This window comes from Nerophis ophidion, linkage group LG08 (genome assembly GCF_033978795.1).
Source record: "Nerophis ophidion isolate RoL-2023_Sa linkage group LG08, RoL_Noph_v1.0, whole genome shotgun sequence".
NCBI classification, from domain to species: domain Eukaryota; kingdom Metazoa; phylum Chordata; class Actinopteri; order Syngnathiformes; family Syngnathidae; genus Nerophis; species Nerophis ophidion.
The window spans coordinates 15,056,336-15,063,328 of NC_084618.1; the positions used below are offsets into that span (position 1 = coordinate 15,056,336).

The following is a 6,993-nucleotide window of genomic DNA, read 5'->3' on the forward strand; positions in this document are numbered from 1 at the left end:
TGACGTAATTTTCATGACCAAAACGGTCATCATCTGTTTCGGTTTCACTTAAAAAAAAAAAAGGGTTTATTGGAATTGTATTCTGAAACAAGAACAATACGATTGGAAAAAATAGAGCGCTCTTCTTTTTCGGTGTCAAAGAGAAAAAACTTGCCTAAAAAACTGTTTTATTGTTATTACTTAAAACAAAAATACAACTGAGTCAGCAGTAACAGGGGAAAAAACAGTCCGGAGTGAAATGTTTTTTTTCACATTTTCTGACACCGGAACTGGAAGTTGCTATTTAAAGACGAGACCGCGGAGGGGAAAAAATAAAATAAAAATAAAACCTTTTTTTGTTGGTTTTTACAACACATCCATGCTTTATTTGTCCCAAATACCATCCTTATTTTTGGATTAAAAAAAAAAAGTCTTATACATGTTGTACTTCTTTATTCAAATTAATCTATTTGATCCATACTGAGAACATTATTGTACAAACCCCGTTTCCATATGAGTTGGGAAATTGTGTTAGATGTAAATATAAACTTAATACAATGATTTGCAAATCATTTTCAAGCCATATTCAGTTGAATATGCTACAAAGACAACATATTTGATGTTCAAACTCATAAACATTTAATTTTTTTTGCAAATAATCATTAACTTTAGAATTTGGGAAAGGTGGCAATAAATACTGATAAAGTTGAGGAATGCTCATCAAACACTTATTTGGAACATCCCACAGGTGTGCAGGCTAATTGGGAACAGGTGGGTGCCATGATTGGGTATAAAAAGCAGCTTCCATGAAATGCTAAGTAATTCACAAACAAGGATGGGGTGAGGGTCACCAATTTGTAAGCAAATTGTTGAACAGTTTTAGAAAAACATTTCTCAACAAGCTACTGCAAGGAATTTAGGGATTTTACCATCTACGGTCCGTAAAATCATCAAAAGGTCCAGAGAATCTGGAGAAATCACTGCACGTAAGCGATGATGTTACGGACCTTTGAGCCCTCAGGTGGTACTGTATCAAAAACCGACATCAGTGTGTAAAGGATATCACCATATGGGCCCAGGAACACTTTATAAAACCACTGTCAGTAACTACAGTTGGTCGCTACATCTGTAAGTGCAAGTTAAAACTCTTCTATGCAAAGCGAAAGCCATTTATCAACAACACCCAGGAATGCTGCCGGCTTGGCTGGGCCCGAGCTCATCTAAGATGGACTGATGCAAAGTGGAAAAGTGTTCTGTGGTCTGACGAGTCCACATTTCAAATTATATTTGGAAACTGTGGACGTGGTGTCCTCCGGAACAAAGAGGAAAATAACCATCCGGATTGTTATAGGCGCAAAGTTCAAAAGCCAGCATGTGGGATGGTATGGGGGTGTATTAGTGCCCAAGGCATGGGTAACTTACACATCTGTGAAGGCACCATTAATGCTGAAAGGTCCATACAGATTTTGGAGCAACATATGTTGTCATCCAAGCAACGTTATCATGGACGCCCCTGCTTATTTCAGCAACACAATGCCAAGCCACGTGTTACAACAGAGTGGCTTCGTAGTAAAAGAGTGCGGCCCGCCTGCAGTCCAGACATGTCTCCCATGGAAAATGTGTGGCGCATTATGAAGCATAAAATACAACAACTTTAAGCTGTACATCAAGCAAGAATGGGAAAGAATTCCACTTTCAAAGCTTCAACAATTAGTTTCCTCAGTTCCCAAACGTTTATTGAGTGTTGTTAAAAGAAAAGGTGATGTAACACAGTGGTGAACATGCCCTTTCCCTACTACTTTGGCACGTGTTGCAGCCATGAAATTGTAAGTTAATTATTATTTGCGAAAAGAAAAAAAGTTTATGAGTTTGGACATCAAATATCTTGTCCTTGTAGTGCATTAAATTAAATATAAAGGATTTGCAAATCATTGTATTCTATTTTTATTTACCTCTAACACAATTTCCCAACTCATATGGAAACGGGGTTTGTACATTCTGTACTCATTCATCACCGTTGGCTTATTCAACTTGGATGACTATGACAGCCATCTAGAAATGCTATTACACATCTTTATCATTTTATTTTATTATTAAAAAAAAAAAGGGTCACAAAGTACAAATTGAATACAGGAAGTGAAACAAGATCAGTAATTGCCGTGACACAGAAAGGGTAGGGCTGAAAAACATGTACTCCTACCTACTTTTTTTTCCCATACATGTAGTATCACAGTGCAAGTGTACAACAATGGCAAATAAAAAAACAAACAACAAAATCATGGGCGTGGAGTCATTTTAATATAAAAGACGGCGGCAAGAAAAAGAGGCGGAGCTTCTTCTCGACACCGCACTGACCGAGCTGCCGGGGAAGTGACAAATCATTCAAGCAGCGTTCAAAAAAGGCGTCGTTTCTTCTGGGAAGTGCGAGACGCGGCGACATCAAGTTCAAAAAGGCCACAAAAAAAATAAAGCTTTTCTTACAATGTAGCAAAATGTTCGTTTACGTTTCTTTCACCGGCGGTGAAATTGACATTTAGTGCACACACAAACACGTCATAAACAGTGATTATAATCACAATAAATGGCTTAATACAAAGTCTTGACATTATTTGTCTTGTAAATGCAAAGGTCGGGGCTTTGATAAGATACATTATTCTCTATAAGACTGTATTAGCACACAGGGGGGGTCAAACTCATTGTCATTGAGGGCCACATCTGCTCTCAGGGGGCCACTTTTGGATAAATAATTGACATAATGCATGCGGGCAATAACCTGTGATTAATCATGATTACCGTAGTTCCTTGAATTACCACCGGGGCGCTAATTATTTTAAAACCTCTTCTCACTCCGGCGCTTACCAAAGGCATGCAGTAAAAATTTGAGTGTGATGTAAAGATACCATCATGAAAAACCACAATTGAAAAAAAAAAAAACGTTATTACGGTCTTACCTTTACTTATAAATATAGTCCATGCCAGCTCCTTCTGATCAAAATCATCGAAAACTTGATTATAGTGAAGTGAATTATATTTATATAGCGCTTTTTCTCTAGTGACTCAAAGCGCTTTACATAGTGAAACCCAACATCTAAGTTACATTTAAACCAGTGTGGGTGGCACTGGGAGCAGGTGGGTAAAGTGTCTTGCCCAAGGACACAACGGCAGTGACTAGGATGGCGGAAGCGGGAATCGAACCTCTAACCCTCAAGTTGCTGGCACGGCCGCTCTACCAACCGAGCTATTATAGAAGTCTTCCTTATCTTTCTAAAGTTTTAAAAGTCTCTCTGTCTCAAAGGAGATATTCCTTTACTACCTCCTGCTTCCATTGAAAGTCCAGTTTAGAAAACTGCTATCAGAAGGTCCGTCATATCCGTCCCAGCACATATCACGTCGCTCAGTCACTTCTTCTGCAGCCGAGTAGTCGAAAGAAGGTTCAATAGCACCCTCTACCACCAGGAGGCGGGAGTCATTTAATGACTCATATTTGACACACGCAGCTACGGTATTGTGACGATCTCAAGCCGTCGTCTTGCGGGTTCCCAGGACCACCCAGGAAGGACATGGCTTGAGGAGTTTGACTGTTTATTTTTCAATAAAACCTCAGTCCAGGTCGCTCGCCGCCATCTTGGGCCGGGCTCCAGGGTGCCCTGCCTGTCTGTCAGACCGTCGGCTCCACCTCTCCACAGGTACCGGTATATTCAATAAAACATAGCTGCTTACTGTTTAGCTTGGACCGTAAATCCTACTGAATAGCTCTTAATCTTCTTCCCTTTTTGCGATTTCAAATTACCGGTGTTGAAATCAGCCTCCTCCACTTTGAAAACGATGATAGGGAAAGTGTCACTCGTGACCTCACGAGTTTGACCCGGCAGTAATTCAAGGCAGGCGCATACTAAATTCAAGGAAATACAACATAAAAAATAATGTTTGTATAACTTGCTTTAAAATCCTAAATAAAGGTGACAAGGAGATATTGAACTATTTGTTTTTTTTTCCACATAAGTAGTTTTAGCAATACAGTACATAATAATCTGATTGCCATGATCAGATCATATTAAAGTTGAAAATATGCTTTTTTGCCCCCCTGTCAAAATTGACAGAACGAATGCATTTAGTAAAAAAATAAATACATTAAAAAAAACAAATGTATTGAAACCCATTTTTTCCAGGCTTTCACGGGCCTCGAGTTTGACACCTGTGTGTTAGAATCTATTTAATTAAAACACGGCACATAATTGGCACTTCATTTAAAACAGGGGTGCCCAAACTTTTTCCACTGAGAGGCCACAGAAATCAAAGGATGCTATTTTAGTTGTTTTTTTTTACCTTCAAAAACCAGTACAATATGAAAAAAAAAAATTCACAAAAGAACACCAAAAAAATGTGATTTCAGTAGAAATTGTGTGTGAAAGCCCAACTGAAATGCTAACAGTTAACAAGCTGGACAAATAGCGTCAAGTAACGAAAAAAATCAGCAAAAATACTGCTAAAATAATAATAATAAAAATATACTAAAATACTGTAATATTGTACAATGTAATTGGGATTTGTTATATGTATTGTAGGTATTATATACTGTATAAAAAATATGTAAATATTACATATATGTTATATTTAAATTGCTACTATGGTACATTTTTTTGTCTACTTTATACCTTTTGTCTTCACTGTTGCGTGCATTATCCTTTCCATCCTTTGTAACTGAGCTACTGTGTGGATCATTACATTTTGTCCAAGTCTACAAATGAAAAGCTAACATGCTAACAGTACAATGCTAACAGTAAAACGCTTACAGTCAGCATGAGTGAAACACCAAAATATACAACACTGAGGTGTATACCTGCTAAATTAGCTAAAAAAAAATAAAAAACTAGAACACTAAAGTTAGCATGCTAAAATGCTAACTGTAGCATGGGTTGAGTACTGAACTCTAAAAGGTTTGTACATGAAAATTGTGTGTAAAATGCTCGCCTGCTAACATTAGCATGCATCAAGCACCAAAATGTGACTGAGGTGTAGGGATGTATATTGTTAAGATTCATCGATACGATACCCTTATCGATTCCAGTATTTATCGATACTATATGTAATTCGTGGTGTGGAATTTTTTTTATTTTTTATGTTAATTAAGTCTATATTGCCTCAAAGCAACTTTAAGGATTATTATATTTCCTCAATTTGTCACTTTTTGGAGTGGATTGATGGCTCACTCGGAGGGCGGGTGGTAAAAAGCGCGTTCACTTCAAACGGCGGGACTTTTGAGGAGGAACTATCGTTGTGTTGGAAACTTTTGTGTGGTGTTGCTTCCTTATTTGTCATTATTCAAAGCTAATTGTAATGTGTAGTAGCCGCAGCTAAAGGGAATGGGACAGTGTGTCATAATTACGTTAGTCAGCGGTAAAAATGCAGATAGCAGTATCGTTAGTCCAGAGTCTTCATGGTCCTCATTAACCGAGCTAAATAGGAACTGGTACCAAAAGATACCGGTACTTGCTATACACCCCTACTGAGGGGGTATACCTAGAAATATTAGCTAAAAGCTGGCATAATATCATTTGTCAAGTAAGAAAATATTTTACATTGTGCGCCTGCAGAAAAGTTAGCATGTTGCTATTACAATGCTAACCATTAAATTAGCTCGGGGTGGAAAATGGCCTCCGGGCCGCACTTTGGACACCCCCGATTTAAAGTTCCAAACCAAACGGACATGGCTCAAGCTCCCAAAAAAAAAAAAAAAGTTTTGGTTGAGTTTTGTTGTCGTCTGAGGTATACTAACTCAACTCCTGGTGGGAAAAGACAAAAGACAACTTTCGGCCTTGAAGAAAGAAGAAAATGAATTGTGGTACTTTCATTTTCACTTTTAGATCAAGCAGAGCAGGAAACCAAATGATGGAATCAGTCAATTGAGAAAAAAAAAAAGAGGGGAATGATAGAAAACAAACACACCACTTGTGCTGTGTTGCACCACCTCTGGCTTTTTAGAAACGCTTGAGTTCTCCGAGGCATGGATTTAGAACACAACTTGTCACCAATCAAAAATATATAAATATATATCTGAATATAGATTTTATTTTTTTCCGGGGGGTTAAAAAAATAAAAACTATATATATATATATATATATATATATATTTACACATATATATATTAATATATACACATATATATACATACATATATATATATACATATATATACACATATATATATATATACATATATATATATACATATATACACATATATATATATATATATACATATATATACACATATATATATATATATACGTATATACACATATATATACACATGTATACACACATATATATATATATACATATATACACATATATATACATATATACACATATATATATACATATATACACATATACATATATATATATATATATATATATATACATATACACATATACATACATATATACATATATATATATATATATATATATATATATATATATACATACACACACACATTTGGTCGTTTAATGTTATATATTTTTTTCCTTCAAAAAAGAAATAATAATAATGATCAGGGCTGTGAATCTTCGGGCACCAAACGAATCGATCCGATTCTTTGAGCTAATCCCTTTCATTCAGAATCCACTCTGGATTCAAAATGATTGTGGATTCATAATCAATACTTCTTGTGCCACTTCCACCATTAATTACATTCCTCCATGAAAGAGACAAAACACCTTCGATACATGTTTGTGTTATTTTCCTACATCACCAATGTGACCTGCCTGTCTGGAAAAAACTCATTAAAAACAATCATTATTATTATTATTATTTTTTTTTTAAACCAAATTTAATTTTTTAATTCAAGCCTAAGAATAGTTACAAAAAAAAATAAAAATCGCGATCAATTCGAAAATACATTTTTTGGACACCATTTTAATAATAATATAAATTATAAATATAAATAATACACTATATTGCCAAAAGTATTTGGCCACCTACCTGTACTCACATATGAACCTGAAGTG

General features: G+C 35.7%; 1 protein-coding gene across 2 annotated transcripts in view; it reads right to left on the reverse strand.

The window, feature by feature from the left end:
- Positions 1-6,757: 6,757 nt before the first annotated feature.
- The window catches only part of LOC133557390 (aryl hydrocarbon receptor-like), a 35,139-nt gene continuing 34,903 nt past the window's right edge, over positions 6,758-6,993 (reverse strand). For both annotated transcript variants that reach the window (XM_061907802.1, XM_061907803.1), the window contains exon 11: positions 6,758-6,993. This exon is cut by the window's right edge and continues 1,436 nt beyond it. The gene's annotated coding sequence lies outside the window, so the exon portion shown is untranslated.